At 39.8% G+C, this 17,530-nt stretch overlaps 1 long non-coding RNA gene across 4 annotated transcripts in view; it reads left to right on the top strand.

Annotated features, from left to right (window-relative positions):
• Positions 1–4,730: 4,730 nt before the first annotated feature.
• Positions 4,731–17,530, top strand: part of LOC119237788 (uncharacterized) — a 31,129-nt gene continuing 18,329 nt past the window's right edge. For 3 of the 4 annotated variants that reach the window (XR_005123451.2, XR_008550592.1, XR_005123460.2), the window contains exons 1-3: positions 4,731–4,911; positions 7,846–7,887; positions 8,273–8,350. This is a non-coding gene — a long non-coding RNA (uncharacterized LOC119237788). Of the gene's footprint in view, positions 4,912–7,845; positions 7,888–8,272; positions 8,351–13,837; positions 13,874–17,530 lie in introns of those variants that run through there. The other variant, XR_008550593.1, reaches the window with a different exon arrangement.

Genomic DNA, 17,530 nt, shown 5'->3' with positions numbered 1-17,530 from the left:
TCCTGGACGCCAACCACCACCCACGTGCGCCGCCACGGGCGCCTCTGCCCGTCCCGGCCGCCCTGTCCCGGGACGCCGGGCGGGAGCGGGCCGGCGGGATCCCCTCCTGGCCCCGCTTCCGAAACGTGCGTGAAAGGAGGCTGGGGGGGGCTCCCCCTTTTCCTACCCGGACCGCACTACGAGTCCCAGCGGGCAGCGCCGCCGCGCGTCGGCCGCGGAACCGGTGCTTGCCGGGAGCTGGAGTCCCCAACGGCCGCGGCGCTCGCTGACCCCAACTGGCCGCTCGCTCAGGGACCCCAACCGTCCGGGCGTCGGGCCCGCGTCGCCGCCCCGCGGGGCTTCCCCGGGGGTGGGGGGATGGTGGGGGGGATGGTGGGGGAGGGGGGATCTTTGGGCTCTTTAAGCTCCGGGCTCGGAACCCTACACGCCCCCGGCTCCCCGCTGGACGCTGTCACTGGCGAAAGTGACTTTAATTGGGGCAAGCTGCGGAGGGTCGGCCCCGCTGCCCCGTGTGGGGTCTGAGTGCCGCTAAGGAGCCCTTAGGGGTCGTTCACTCGTGCTGTTGCTGCGAGAAATTTCTTCGCGATAGAAAACTCAAGAAACATGAGTGTTTTCCCCTACGGTGGAAGTCCGTCACAGTCGTGCATGGCACCACACATCTGCAACCAGGCAAAATTAGCATCAAACAATGCATTTTTATAAACGTTTAAAACTATTTGGTACATGAGTTGTGGGATTTCATAGGAATGCTAACTTTCGTGACTTGATAGCCACAAAAATAGCAGTTAATGGAAATGATATTAAGTCAACATACAAATTCTCACTTTAAAGTGGTAATGCACTTAACCGGTTTTTTAAAGCACTTGCATAAACATCCTATCATTTGTTCCTGACAGCAATCTTGTGTGGGAGGTGGAGCAAGTAGTAATAATTTTATTTTACTGTTAAGGGAACGGTCTCAAGTTAAATGATTGCCCAATTCATTTTTCAATTCAGTAAACTTCAATGCATGCCAGCTATATTGTCAGGTGTAGGCTAGACACTTGACTCTTAATTAAAATTTAAACCAGCAGAATCCTGCTTATGTGCCATTTTGCCCCGTCTTGGTGGGAAGAGGATAATATTTTTGAAAAACTTGTTTCTCTCGTGTGTTTTATCAGGCAAAAGAGTAAAACTTAGGACGATGCATTTTGAAAACACATCTATTTCTAAATGATAAATCACCAATCTATTAAATTTCTGTGGTTAAAATCAATCCATCAATACATTTATTGAACGCCTACCAAGTGGTGAGTAGTGTATCGGTAAGTTAAGATAGATGACAGACAAAAAATTCTGATCTCAAGAGGCTTATGATGAGCTCTCTCTGGTAATCATATAAATATAAGCATTAACGTTAGTGCAATAAACATCCAATGCCAGCATTTTATATGACTATGACAGTTTTCTATTAGATTCTAATTTTTTTTTTTAAGAGGGTGGGAATTCCATTATTGCACTCAAAAAAGAAAACATGACTTTATTTTAGTGTTTTCATTAAATTACTGAACAGGGACAATATGAAAAACCAAACAGGTATAATAAAAGAGGTGTACTCAGAAGAAAAGGGTGAAGGGAGGTCACCTCCAATAACTTGGAAATTAGATTGTACCAAGAGTAAAAACTACCAAAAATCACATACTAAGATTATCTATCCAGGGGTTTTCTCACATACTTCTGGTAGAGGAAGATGAAGATACAGTTTCTGGTAGACCTCATAAAACTTAATTGTAAGTAACAAAGATGGGGAAAATGGCCTGCATGGAGCCTGGAAATTTTTGTCAGAGATCAAGACTTTGGCAAGCTCTATCTAGTGTTTCTCTAGTGGGTTTAAGTATGCAAGTCACTAGCAAGGTCTTACTCAGATTTCACTAGAGCCTGGATTAAATTACTCTCAAAAGACTTCTCTTTGTTTATAGATTCATTTTGAACAAGCAGTGTACCAGTTGAAAAGTCCAATTAATCGTTGACCCTCCAGAGGAGGGTCAACACCTTAACAATGGAAATGGATGCCCTGGATGGTAGAAGTAGTCTAGTCAATGGAAAATGTATGTCAGTTCTTTATAGACTAATAAATACTTTGAGATGGAAACCGGTTATCAGGACTTCTATGTAGCTGTGCTTCTTGGTATTCAATGGATGCCATTGTCATATTTCAGGGAAATACAATTGTCAAAGTCCACCCTGAGGGAAGGGAGCTGGTAGAATCAAGAGAGGAAGTCATAGCCCATCCCAGGAGGAAACAGGGGCACGATCTGGAATGAAAACCAAGAACTTACTCCTTTGATGTATCAATCACCTCTTCCTCATTATCTCTGGCCAGCCCTTTTCTCAGATTAGAAACCTCTTTCTGATCAAAAGTCAAAACACACCTTCCTCTCTACCTCATTCTCTTTTCAGTCAGGCTTTTTATTTCTAATTCTTGTCTCCCCGTGATTCCTCAGTGCACTACAACCTAACACCTCCACCACCACTCACTCTGCCTTGTCAACAGCTGCTTCAGATTCATTTTAATCAACATCCAACATCCATAGAATCAGACCATTTTCTTCCCTCTCACTCTTCTGTAAGGCACTCTCTCGGTTTCTGGGCTGCAACTGTCCTGGGTCTTCCCAACTCTCAGACAATTTCTGTTCTCCAGTTATCATCCTTCTCTGACTAGATTGGGCTGGGTACCCTTTCTTTGGGCTTTACCCCAGCCACCCCTCTGCCACTACATTTACCACATTATTAAAATAAAATAGCCTCCTTATGAGCTGTCTCCCAAAATAAGTGGTAAGCTTCAAAAGCGAGCTGTGTCATGTTTATCTGTGTTCTGACCACTGAACACGAGGCCTGGCACATTGAGGTGCTTTTCTTTTTTTAAAATCTAACCTCAGGGGCAAGGCCAGCCTCATTTAGGAATTGCCCACGCAGGATGGTGGTTCATACCTGATGTTCACAAGGGCACAAGGGCTGGCTGTTCGGCACTATTTCCAAACTCCACAAACTACTGGAGGGAGTATTTCCTAACATACTGGCGAAGGGCTTATTTCCATGACTGAGCTTGGAGATAGAAGATATTTAGTATCCAAAGTCAAGCAGGACAAACAAGGACAACTGGATAAAAGGAGTTTCTGGACTTTCAGATCTGAGGCACAGTACAGTGGTAATACCATTAATGTTGTGTCACCCTTCAGGGACTAGCAGACAAACCCCTTCTTTGACCTTCACAATATGACTGCTTCTGAGAGAGGTAATTAAGGCTACAAATAAAAGGTAGAAGAGAGAATATTGGTCAATTCCTTTTGCCTCTTTGATTCACTACTTTCATTTTTCTCTCCATCATTTCTTTTTGGTCTTAAAAAATTTGCTGTCTATGTTTATCTGGCTTGCCTGTGTATATCTAATTTTAGATTGCAAGCTGTGGGACAGAATAATGTCTTTATATGTATACCATCTCACTGTGGGTGCCTTAGAATGTCTAATAACATCAACAGCATTCAATTAATCTGTTTCTATCTTAGCAAATGAAATGTAAAGTTCTCCAGAGAACTTGTTTACTTGAACATCACTAGAGATTTATAAATAACGGAGGTTATATCCAGGATATATCCAGAATATTTTCAAACTAATTTATAGTATTTCATGTAATGTATGACAAATTAAAGGTAGCCTGATACGATCTTTTGGTAATACTAATATTTAAATATTTGAAATGAATAATATGAGAACACAAATGGAGAGAGATATATATACATATTATATATATATATATATGAAGAGAGTACATTTATACATGTATATATATTCTACTGAAGTAATCAATTTTCTGTAGATCCCTGAAATAGGAAAAATATTAAACTATAAGACCAAAATATACAATGTTTAAGATTAACTCTGCTTTATTGGCCTGTGGGGTTGGTGAGGAATCTAATACCTACTCAAATTTGAAAACTGTCATGCCCACAATCAGAAAGATTTCCTAAAATAGGAGTCGTATCCTGGTTTTATATTTTCTTTCCTAAGTATTACATGTTTTCCCCATACTAACCAAGACAGATTTATAGGAGTTTGAAATTGCTTCTGACACTGTGTGTCAGATGATGTAATGTGACATTAGTTTTGAGACTATGGCTTCCAAGAAGACACAGATCTTGTAACAGAGTCGTAACACAGACTCATAAAGCAGAGATAACATTGGAAGAAAGAGGTAATTAGTGGCTTCATTGCAGTAGAAAGTAAGAAACTTAAGAGAAATCTCAATACTTAGGTTTCTTACAAAGTGTTCTTTTAGTAGCTAGCCATCCATGTTAGACCAGTGTGTTTGTAATGACTGTCTAATATAACAGGGATACTGCTGTGTGACAGGCATACCAATAACTATGGAATAGGATTATTGTGAAGAAGATACTATATGTAAACTGAAATTGCATCACATACAGTGCTGCTATTTATTAACTCACATCTCTAAATATAACCACATATCAATTTGTATGATACTAAATTCAAATTCATGGCAGAAGTATAACAAAGACACACACACACAGTCACACCAGAAATGTAACTGTCACTCTTTTAAACTAATTTGAAGACCAGAAAAATTCAATGGGTATATTGGGACAATGTTAGATATTAGATTGATGGCAACCACAAAAAATAACTAATTGGTCAGTTGCCTACCTATCCATTATGTGGAGAGGGGTGGATGTGAGAACTCTGAAATGAAATATATTCTAGAACCATGGTTTCTAAGGCACAAAAACCCAACTATTTAAGTTAAAGTCTAAAGACTGACAAAAATACATTTCAAGTAAATTGAAGATATTTTGTTAATATTAAGAACTGACCTCTCTTGAGTGTTTAAATGCCTCCTCACAACGAAACTATCAGGTATGAAATTACAGTATTGTTAATGAGGGAACTAAGTCTGAAAGAAGTAGAATCACTTTGATTGAAAGAGGTAATTCAGAGCCTCCCTGGTGGCGCAAGGGTTTAAGACACAACCTATGAAGCTATCCACAGCCTCTGCAGCACCAGTTCAATCCCTGGCTGGCCAGGGAGCAACCCACATGGTGCAGCAGACCTCTCCTGACTTGCCCGCTGTTCTCCTCAAAAGTGTATTTTAGTCAATCTGCCTGTTCTGTTCCCTGTTCTGTCTCTGGTGAATCCTCTCACCCCCCACACCTCTGGCCTGTACCCCAGCTCTTATATACGTAAATAAATAAATCTTTAAAAAAAAAAAAAGAGGCAATGCAAGGTCAAAGAATGAGGCCTTTGATCTGGGAATTAAGGGAGGGCAATATTAGAAGCAATGAGAGGAAAGGGCATTGTATGGTGGAGGAAATAACACCAGAAATGGCAGGGAGGTGGGAATATGCAAGATATGTTGAGGATATGACAAAATCCCATGACTGAACCATGGTAGAGAGCAAGGGTGAGAGAGAGGAGCAAAGCACAATGAGAAGGGAGCATGAGATCTAATCTTATTACCTGATGGTTTATGGGAAGTCAGTTCTGGTAGCCATGAAAAAGTGCTGGGTTTGAAAGAGGAGAGACAAAGGCAGACCAATTAAGATATTCTTGGAATGACCCCACTTTCATCTTCCTGAAAGTAAGGTCAAAGAAAACAAGTTCTTACTGTCTAATGAAAAGAAGCACACCAACTTGTTCAGTAAGATAGACTTTTTTTCCCGTAGTAAATCTGCAAAAGTATTGTGTAGCTCTTTGTATAAAGGTCATTGAATCACAGAATTCATTCACTTATTCACTACAGAGCAAATGTTTATTTAGGCCTATGGGGTATGCTGTTAAGGCACTGCATATAAAATATTAAAATCAGCAAAGTCTCTACTCTCATGGAGGTTACTTTCTAAAAAAAACTGTGCAATTGTCTTATACATTTATAAAATTTGTATTACAAATTCAAAAATTTGAATTAATGAAAAATGTAGGAAAAATTTCATGTGGACATTTTTCTTTTGTCAATTCTTAATAGTGGCTAATTATAATCCAGGAAAAGTATTTCCGTGAAGAGCTGAATTTGACATAAAGTTTACCAAAGTGTAGAACCTGGTGGTGTTGTACCATTTAGACAACATATCTTAAAAACCAGTGGGCTTTTTAGAAAAGGTAGATTGGTGATACTTTCAAATTGAGGTCTCTGGTAAGTGACTAAAAGACAACTATTCTGGGTTTGGTGATTGAAAAGAGATATAGAGGGCCTCCCTGGTGGCGCAAGGGGTTAGGCACAGCACTATGAAGCAATCCGCAGCCTCTGTATTGAATGATATTTTAAGAACCTTTGAATTCTGCAAATACAGAAATGTATAAGAGAATCTCTACCTTGAGATATGTATAACATTAACACAATTGAATGCACTCGTGTGTGTGTGTGTGTGTGTGTGTGTGTGTGTGTGTGTTACTCTTAGTGAATGGACTGCAAAGTTCTCCAACAAACTTAACTACTTGAACTTTCTCAGAGATTTATAGTTTTCAAGTTACTGGTCTCTAGGGAATTGAGAACAGACTAACTTATACTTCACTGTCTAAGATAAATCAGAGTTGATGGTATGTGGCTATTTAACTCTACCATTAAGAAACCTATTTGATGTGAATAATGAGGGAATATTATAACTCCTGATCAAGGAGTTGTACTTTCAGAGACCCCTATCATTGTGAGACGTTACATGAAGGAAGAATAAGCTAGTGGACCAGCAAATGTGAATGCCAACAGTCACAGAGCAACACAGTATGGGGAATAGGAGTAGGGTGAACCGGTGCTTGGGGCTGGGAGCCTGAGGAGACATCAGATTGAATTTCCTTAATTTAGTAATAACCACATTTAGTGAGTCCTTTTTTTTTTTAAGATTTATTTATTTATGCATACAAGAGCTGGGGTACAGGCCAGAGATGTGGGGGGTGATAGGATTCACCAGAGACAGAGTGGGGAGCAGAACAGGCAGACTGACTAAAATAGCTGAGGGGAGCAGCGGGCGAGACAGGAGAGGTCTGCTGCACCATGTGGGTTGCTCCCTGGCCAGCTGGGGATCGAACTCATGCTGCAGAGACTGCGAATTGCTCCATAGTGCAGTGCTTAACCCCTTGTGCCACCAGGGAGGCCCCTAGTGAGTCCTTTTCTCAATACACAGCTCAGAGCACAAAGTGAGTCCAGAGAACGTCAGCGCACAGGTAGGTGGCAGGTCCAGGTTCACTAGCCATATGCTCAATGATGATGCCACCACCTCTGTGTTAGGCACTGACAGAGTACCTGGAGAGCTCTCCTTGAATAAAATGAAGAAAATCAGTTCTGGTTCTGTGTTATTAAATATTAGGCAACTCCTATAACTGTGGCTCATTGTATTTTTTTCTTCCATGAAACCAAGCAGGTATGAAGAACTTCCTTCTGTACGTTTTTCTTTCGGCTTTGTCACAGATTGATTAAGAAAACATATTTATGCTAAGTGGTGAATAACTGCCTATGTCCTTACAAGTGTACCTGTGACTGAAGTGACAAGAACTATATATATAAGTATCTGTCCAGTGTGTGTCGGACCTGGAAATCTACAGTTGTGTAATCTAGAGTTGAAGCCCACTTTAATAGGTTAGAATTATTTTAGGTTTACCCACCAATACTATTTCCTTTTCATTAATAATTTTGGAACATCGACCAAAAAAATCTATTTTTGAAAGATAATGTGAAGATAGCCGATCTGCCATTTAAATTTTGATAAATAATTTGCATTGGAAAAATAAAATTTCATCTCTCAAGAGGAGAGAGTGAAGGCCGCTACATCCAAGAACTCAATGTCCATTGTCTGCCCACAGATGCCCTCACGTAAACAAGACAAGAGACCCAAACACACACTTGTAAGTATAGAAGGACACAAAATGAAGACTTACTGTGAATGGCAAAATAATTGGTCTTGTCATGCTTCTTGAGATGCATTCGAAGAGAAAAGCACAGAAAAATTCAAATATTATGAATAGTTCTACTGTTAACATTTGTATTACTATATTATTCTTTTATCATTAGATAAAAGAAATAAGTGAATATGCTAACTTTGTTAAGGATCCAACATTATTATTTAGAGTGATAATTGAATGTTTCCTGGAATTGTAAAAAAATGGAAATAAACCTGTAATTTGGTTAAATAAAAAATTACAGTGGGCACTCTAATGTGAGAACTAAGTCAGAAATATTAATATAAACTATGAATACTTAATAAAATTTGTTTTTTCTATCTCTGTCCAGTGAAATGGCCAAGGAACACTATTGCTCCATCATCACGGGCCTTGTGATTGGTATACATTCCTCGTGCCTAAATTCCAGGTCTGCTATTAGTTTTTTCCTGAAAGAAACCAACATGTTTTGGAAATATAACTGATACATGTCTGGGTCTGGGAAGGTACAAGAAAGTCTTGAAACATTTTCTGGGGTAAGAAAGCAAGAATGCTTTAAAAAATAATGGGAGGTGGAGTGAGAGGATTCAAAATGCCCAGCCGGAGGATGGGGTGGGAGAGGGGAAGCAGAAAAGCACAGAGACTATGTTGACAGCTCACAGGTGATGGAGGTGGGAGATTTATGGGGACTGCACCTGAGGGGAGAAATCAAATATTGTACAAAAATGAGCAATGTAAGAAAATAAAGTTTAGGGCCTCCCTTGAGATGCAATGGGTTAAGCACCGCACTATGAAGCAATTCACAGCCTCTGCAGCACGAGTTTGATCCTTTCCTGTCTCACCCACTGCTCCCCTCAGCAGTGTATTTTGGTCAGTCTGCCTGTTCTGTTCCCCCCTCTGTCTCTGGTGGATCCTCACACACACACACACACACACACACCCCGCATCTCTGGCTTGTACCCTAGCTCTGTATGCATAAATAAATAAATCTTTTAAAAAATAATAAAATTAAAAAGTTTAATAAGAAATAATGGTGTTGCATGGAAGGACACAGAAGTCAGTTTAAAGAGTTTAAAGTCAGTTTATGAGCTCAATTCTGTCCAGTTGAGTATTAAAAGAAAAGTGATAACTATGGTTAGTTAAAATGTGTGAATTTGTGAAAAGCTGAGTTCATAATAATAGCAAAAATGAGAAAAGTTGACAAATTGTACTAAAGAAGCTGAATCTAATTGAATCTCATTACTCACCCTGTTATCACGTTAGTACAATTGACTCGTTTATGGAAGCAGTGCAGAGTATCAAATTCAGTACATTTGTTAGTTTTGCTTAATGTAAGTTTATACTTAGAAAATAATTCCTAACACTTAGGCTATATTTGTCAGTGTCTGTACTAATGAAAACTGAATTTTTGTAGTGAAAAAAATTGTTCTGGCCAGCCTTAGAAAGGTAATGCTGGGCATTTTGATGGCATCTCAAAGTGCCAGTCTAGTGAGTCACTTTGGAAAAATAGCAATGCAATTATATTTGAAATATTGCTCACCTGGGTCTCTATATATTGATCAGTTAAAATTTAAGAGTTACTTCATAACCCTGGTGATACTGTTTAAGTCTGTAGTAGGCTGTCTGATAAAACTTCCCATGATAGAAATGTTCTATGTCTGTGCTGGCCAGTATAGTATGGTAGCCATTCATCCCATGCAGCTAGTGGTTAATGAGCCCTTGAAACATGGCCAGTATAACCAAGAAACTGAATTTTAAATTTAATATTATTTAAAATTTTAATGTAAACATACACATGTCTTGTAACTACTGTGTTGGACAACATAACCGCAGATTTTCAACCTCCTTTTTATTTATATGAGTAACTCTAGGTTTACCCAGCAATGCAAATCCCTTCTCAGCAATTCTGGAACATTGTTTGTTTCCTTTAAGATAAGGATCTATGTTGGAAAAAATTAGGATTTAAAAGTTTTGGAATAAGGACTACAAGCCCATTGTTTTAAACATTAATAACTTATACAGGAAGAATTCTCTCCCACTCCATTTCCCCCAGCATCCATATTTCTTCACCTTAAGCACACCCAGTGTTATCAGTTTCTTCTGTGTTCCAGAGATCTTTTATACACACACAAGCAGTCAGCGATAGCATGCCATTGCCGTGCATGCAATTTTTTCCTCCTAACAAATTTTAGGTATCACTCCACTCTAGTACATGAAGAATTTCCTTCCTTATGATTGCATAGTCTTTGGAATCTATTTTAAAGGACACCTGAAGGTGGCCATCTTGACAGCTGATGAGATTGCACTTGGAATGTGAAGAATCCTAATTTCAAGAGACTGTAAAGATAGCAGCTCGCAGACTCCATGGTGGCCCCCACTCAGCATCCTGTCGCATGCAGGAGGCCCACATTCCAAAATGCCTAGTCCTTTTTTTCTTTTAAACTTATATTTTAAACCAAATCATGCTAAGCTTTGTGAAATGAATCTATATTATTATCACATTATGATTTTTTCAAAGAACAATTTTAACTTCAAAAATAGGTGAGCCTCTTTTGGTAATTTTTCTTATTTTACACAATTATTTAACAGATTGTTGAACTTTACGATACCCTTATTAAAACTGGAGGGCTAAATTATTATTTTTTTTTGGTTTGGATGTATTCTGTGAATATTCATGTATTTTGTCAAACTACAAAGTCAATTGAAAACAAATCCATGGTTTCATATCACATAGTTGTATTAGTTTCCTGTGACTGCTGTGACAAATTGTCACAAAATAAGTGGCTTAAAGCAAAAAAATTTATTCCCTGGTAATTCTGGAGGCCAGATATCTGAAATCAAGGCCTTGCCCCTGAGCTGTGCTCCCCAGAGAATACATCCCCCTCCTTTTCTAGCATCCAGTAGCTGCTGGCATGCCTCGCTGCTCTTCGCTTTCTAGCCACACCACTCCAATCTGTTCATCATTTCCTCTTCTGTTTGTGTCCTTATCAAATCTCCCTCTGTACCCCTCTTTTTATAAGCATACCTATGATGACAGATGGGGCCCACCTGGACAATCTAGAGAAACTTCTCTCAAGAGTTTTAAGGTTACCCCACCTTTTATTATATAAGGTAATATATATAGTGGTAGGATCAGGAAGTGAGTATGTCTTTGGAGAGCCATTTTCTCCCTATTACAATAATAAAAGGAATAATCTAACAGCTATTTAAATTTATATTTATCAAGCTCTATAAATGTTTGCAGTTTTTTAAGCATGAATGTTATTATGTCTGCCAAATAAGAACTTCTCCAAACTGATTTTTTCAAGCATTAAATATGTTTAGGGCTTTTTTTCTCCCGCTACCATTCCTTATACTCCATTGAAACTTTCTTCCTCCTCTCTCCCTTTTAACCTCATAGACTCACTTTGTTTACTAATGTCCACAAGTATTTTGCTTTGTCAATCACCCACTGTGCAAATATCCAATATTTTTCTTTGTCACTCTTACTTGCTTCGCTATTCATAATTCCCTTGAATTCCTTCCATTTTGCTGTTAATAGCAGAATTTCATCTTTCCCTATAGCTAACTTGTATTCTATTGTGAGGATATACCTTATCTTCTTGATCCAATTAGCTATCACTGGTGTGAACTCCTTTAGTAGCTTCTGATTGCACATAAAGTAAAATCCAAACTTTTCACCAAAGCCACCAGGTTTTGCATGATCTGGCTCTATACTTCTCCTTAATCACAAGTTTCCAATCATATAAGCCTCTTAAGACAGACAGCTCTCTCCTGCTCTCTCTTCTCTCAGTCTGGCATGCTTTTTTCCCCCTGGTTTTTCCTGCATCATTCTACTTCATCCTGCAGTCTCATCTTAAATGTTGAATCCTCATTGATCTTTCCTAAATATGTCATCTATACAGTATATGCTCATCCCACTCCCATACTACTATTTTCTTCATAGCACTTATGATAATTTGTAATTATTTTGTTGACTTACAGGTTATCTCTCTCTCATTGGAATGTAATATCCCTGAGAAGAGAATAGACACTGTCTCACTGATATGTCTTTAGGAGCTAAAACATTGCTTGGCATACAGCTGGTGTACAATGAATATATTTGCTCATCCAAAAAATGTTGAGTGAACAAATACTAAATACATTTCAAATATAGCACCAGAAACCTAAGAGAATTTGAACAAGTGCCATACCTTTCAAATAGCCCATTATAATTGAATAAAAATAGTAAATTTCTCTAAGAGGATTACTATTTTTATGAGAGGTTTTTGTTTCCATTAACATCTATCTGGAGTCCTGTTTACTTTTTTTGTAAATCAAAGACACTCAGTATATTGACTCACTGAAGCTCCTCGATCTGCTGGGATCTTCCATCTCTGCAGTGATGGTACTTAGCCTATAATGGTATGTGCTCTTCATCCTTCTGAGTCATGAAGTCAACATGTATTGGTCATAATGTCAACATTTATTGGCCTAGTGCTTATCTTGCCATTACCAAGATACATTTATATGGTGCTTTAAAGTGTGTAAAATGTTTTTATTGATGTCAATTTATTTGATCTTCACAACCCTCTCTGCCCTCTAAGACATGTTAGGGCTATTTTATTGGTGAGGTTGCTGGAATTCAGGAAAGATTAAATTTTGCTTAAGACAACATGGCTGGTAAAGGAGCTAGTTAAGTATACTCACTTCTTCCAATTCCAACTTCAAGTCCAAATCTTTGGCTTTTTCAGTCATATCACAGCTACTCCCAACACTATATTTGAATACAACTTGGTAGTTGACAAAGCACTTCCACAGAAACTATCTCATTTTTTTTTTTTTTTTTTTTTTGTGGGACCCTCGCTGGCAGCCGGGGAATGAACCAGCGCTGCAGAGGCTGCAGGCAGCCTCACAGCCCAGCGCTCAACCGCTGCGCCACCAGGGGAGGCCCAGAAACTATCTCATTTGATCCTCAGTACAACCCTTGTGGTTGACTAGGCTGGTAAAATTCCTTCCCTAAAGAATTCAAATTGTCTCTTTAAGGAAACAATAGATATGCAAAACTGAGTACACTGCTACAGAGTAATATAAACATTAGAGATTAATTATGAAAATGTATATAGATGTCAAAGAGATTGTGAGTTGTATAGCCAAATAAGATCTATCAGAACTTCTAGAAGAAGTGAGTGCAGTTTTTATAAGGAGAGGAGAAACCTGATTCAAGGACTCAAAAATAAGAGGGATGCAAGCCTCAGGACAGAGGTCATGGTCTGTGCAGAAATGTACCTGAAGGCCTGAGTCCTGTTGAACAGTGGCCAGCAAGTCAGCTTGACAAAACAGAGGGTTCCGTCAAGAAAAAAATGAAAGCTGAGAACCTAGGTTGAGTACTTCTAGTTAATAGGAGAAATTAGATGCCAAAGGGAGCTTGAATTCTATTTGACAGACATTGGGGAGTTGATAACAGCTCATACAAATAAAAGAGACAAAAATAAAGTTTGATGAGTCTTCTGGCAGTTACATGTAGAAGGAATTGCTGCAGGAGAGATTGTAGTAATCCTGGTGTGAGGCAAGGCGGCCATAAACTCTAGTGACTGAGGAAACGATGAGGAAAATGACCTTACAGAGAAAGGCTCATCAGGACAGGATGATGGATTTAGAGAGGGGAGAAGAGAGGAAAGAGGAGACTGCAAGGTTTCCAGCCTGTGAAACCGGGCTGATTATGGTGCCATAAACACATTATTTTTCAAGGGAAGCCTTTTGGCTAAGGCCAAGAGTTGAGAGGTGAAATAAAGAGGCTGTGGGGCTGTCTTTGAAATGCTAAATTAAAGGTGATAAAACCCATAGGCAACCAGAGAAACAAGTCTGAAATGAAGGTAAGAAGTCAGAATTTGTATTGTGCCATTTTTATTGACCTCTGACTCTCTTTTCCAAACAGCACACTCACTGCCTACTCAGAAAGCCTCAAATGCTGTCCTTGGCAATTCACAATTGGGAAGTACTCACATTTCTTGATGTGGTGATTTCCTTGGGAGCGCCTTGCATGGGGGCATAAAAAAAGAAAAAGAAAAAGAATTTTAAAAATATATTAAGATTTTTACCCTAAGGTAATTGTTTAGAAGTTACCTTGGTTCTTAAAAATTAATATTCATTACTTTCTAATTCAACTCTTCTGCTTAATTTTTCACATTAAATATCCATCTTACTCCATTTAAATATCTAGCAAATTGATGTCTGATCCCCTGGGTTAATAATTTTAAATATTTTAGATGGTACTTATTAATTTAATGATTTTATTTTTTTCAAACACATCAATTTTCTAGTTAACAAACCATCCCAAATTCTTAATTCTCATAAAACCAATAAGTTAAACAAATACATAGAGTGGCACATTGTTTTAAAAATGCCAGTACAGTGTATACACCGTGTATAAACTTTTTTTTTTTTAAAGATTTATTTATTTATTGATTGATTGATTGATTTATACATACATACATACAAGCACTGGGTACAGTCAGAACCGCGGGAAGGTGAGAGAATTCACCAGAGCCAGAGCGGGGAGCAGAGCAGGCAGAAGGACCGAAGTACACTGCTGAGGGGAGCAGCGGGCGGCAGGAGAGGTCTGCGCGCCATGTGGGACCCTCCTCCGGTGGCCGGGGAGCAGCCGGGGATCGAACCGGCCCTGCAGAGGCTGGGGGCAGCTTCGCAACCCAGCGCTCAACCGCTGCGCCACCAGGGAGGCCCGCCGTGTATAAACTTTTAAAAGATTTTTCACTTAAAATCAAAGTCCAAATTGATTAGTCAATTATATACCTTATATTACAAATTAAATCTTCAAATACTTCATTAAATGTTAAAAGTATTTCTATCATATACTATTAAACATTAGACATACTTTAAAAATTAAACACTAGAAACATTTAAAATACCAAATGTGTAAGTTCCTTAATACAAAAAGTAATGTTATCAAGTTTGATTTCCTTCATTGTATTCTAATTTAATTCTAAATCTTCCCAGATTATGGGATGCAAATTCACTAAGAAAACAATTGTGCCAACCTTAGCAAATCTAGAAGCACCTTCTCCAGAAGGTTTACCTACAAGGTTTCTCTAGCATCGGAGTGGCTCTTGGCCTCTGAGTCTTCAGTTCTTGCCAGCTCTCCTGTGGCTTCCCAAAGGAGGAGCTCCAGCTTTCACTCTGATCAAACGCCAGTTTCTTCCCCTACCTCCTTCAAGACTGACTTCTGCCCTCTCTCCGGATTCCAGAACACTCAGTAAGCCTCTGAAATCTTAAAGTCCTACCTAGGGATCCAAATCAGGCCAGGTCTGGTTGCAAACCCACTGCAGTCTGAACTTTTTCAAACTTGGTCAACCTGTAGTAAGGAGAAAAAAAGAGTTCATTAAGATGAAAAGCAGAGAATAGAGCCTCTTAGGACAAAGAACTGTCTCTTAACTAAAGATCATCACAAAGCACTTTGTGTGGCCAATTTTACTGTTAAAGGACATGGCTCCTGAGACATATGTTGAATCAAATGACTTGACGTGATGAAGAAGAAATTTTGATTTCCAAAGAGTAAATGGAGAGGAGTCAAACTCCGAGGATAAGCAGGATGGATGAACTCTGTGGAGAGGGACCTATAAGAATCTCCTGGTGGCAGCAATGGTGGCCACAGGAGTGGCACCAGTGAGGTTACTGGTAGTTTGTTCTGCAGCACTCCCTTCCCTGTCAAGACCATGTGATGTCTTCAGAAAACTTATCTGATAGTGATAGGCTGTGGTGGGATCAGAGCTGCAAGAGACTTGAGGTTGAAAACAGTTAGGAGCCCCTCCCAATTGTCCAGGAACAAAGACTGAGCTATTGAGGTATTGACTTATGTGGACAGAGACGGCAGATGGAGGAGATGCGGGCACATCAGCAAGAGGGGTTGGGGGCAAAGTGAGAGAATGGGGAGACTATTCACAAAAAGAATGTGGCCAGAGAATTGGGGGTGAGGACAGGAAGGAAGGGGTTGGGAGCATGGGGGAGCCATGTTGAATATGATTATTCTAAGGCCTTCGGTAGAATTCTATCAGTGGACAGAGCAGTGACATTTGCAAATGGGGTAAGTTTCTGAGGGCCTGAATTTGGAGAGGAAAGAACAGATTAAGTGCCATGGGACCTTTGAGAATGCTGTGCCCCAGAATTAGGGAGATGGAAGAAAGGAATGGAAAGAAATGGTATGAAAGAGAGGACTTGAATATGGCCAAATGGTGGAGCCCTAAGAAACAGAATAGTTTAAATTATCCCAAGACATATAAAATATACAGTTCAGTTTAGTTCATGGCCACCTTCAATATGCTGGACAGGAGACTATAGGTATAAAAAAAACAAGATCTCTGGGGCTGGCCTAATGTCAGAGCGGAGTGGGGAGAACTGTCCAAGTAACAGATCTGTCTGGATACGGGTGCAAATTATTGTCTGGCAGGCGGTGGGGGGGTGTAGGGGGGTGCTACAGGGGTTAGCAGTTCTTTCATGTTATTACACCTCACACTTGCCCTGAGGCCTGGTCCAGACACAGATCTCTGGGCCACACTCCTGCAATTTCCTATTCAGTAGGTGAGAAGCAGGACCTGGGAACCTGCATTTTAACAAGTTCACTGCTGCTGCCCAGGTTGGCACTTGAGAACCACTGCATGAGGCTGATGGTGGGATGGGGCTAGAGGTGAGAAAGTATAGAAAAAGTAAATGGTGTTCTCCTTTGCCTTCCTTCTCTCTGGACCTCGGGGTCTGACCACAGAGGTTCCATCACTGCTTCTATTGTCTTCTTACCACTTAACAACTACAGGGGCAACTTCTAAGTCTAAAGAATTATTTAAAAGGCTGCTGCTTTTGAAAATTGTGCTGGAGTGGAGGTGGAGGTGAGATAACATTCTTTAAAGCTCTCCCCAAACTCCAATTCCCTAGTCCCTTCACATCACCTCCCTGGCAAGGCCCTGGGCCTAGCTTCCTATAACAACAATTAAATGCTAATGTTTCTAGTTTCTGTTTGGTTGTTACAGAGAAACCTGAAAACACACTTGAGTTCTTAAACTACGAAATCCATATTCAAGGAGCAGAGCATAAATTCAAAGGATGGTTTTGCTACCAGGTCTCTTCAGTAACTGCATTAAAGACTAACAAGAGAGAAAAGTACCCAGCCGGGGGAAGGGAAATTTGGCTAGCCAGAGAAATACAGAGGCTGGCTTTGGCAGGGACTCTCAGGCTTTGACCAAAGAAGAGAGGGCTTTATTTGATAGTCCTATTGGTAAGGCCATTCCTAGTGTGGGCACAAGGACAGCACAGTATTTTAACTTGATTCCATGAGCTGTTTGATTCATCTAGCTTCTATTGTTTGGATTCTCACTCATCTTCATGGGTAGCTCTCTTAGAGAAAGTGGACTGGTCTTTCATACTCCAGTATTACAATCCTGAGGAGAGTATGGCTCCTATTGTAACTAATCTGTTGATATATTTTTTTAAAGATTTATTTCATTTATACAAAAGCCGGGGGTACAGACCAGATGCGCCAGAGGGTGAGAGGATTCACCAGAGACAGAGCGGGGAGCAGAACAGGCAGACCGACGAAATACACTGCTGAGGGGAGCAGCGGGCG

This window comes from Talpa occidentalis, unplaced genomic scaffold, assembly GCF_014898055.3.
Source record: "Talpa occidentalis isolate TD23 unplaced genomic scaffold, MPIMG_talOcc4v2.1, whole genome shotgun sequence".
Classification (NCBI taxonomy): domain Eukaryota; kingdom Metazoa; phylum Chordata; class Mammalia; order Eulipotyphla; family Talpidae; genus Talpa; species Talpa occidentalis.
The sequence above is the reverse complement of the archived record's forward strand: the minus strand, read 5'-3'. Positions and strand labels throughout refer to the sequence as shown.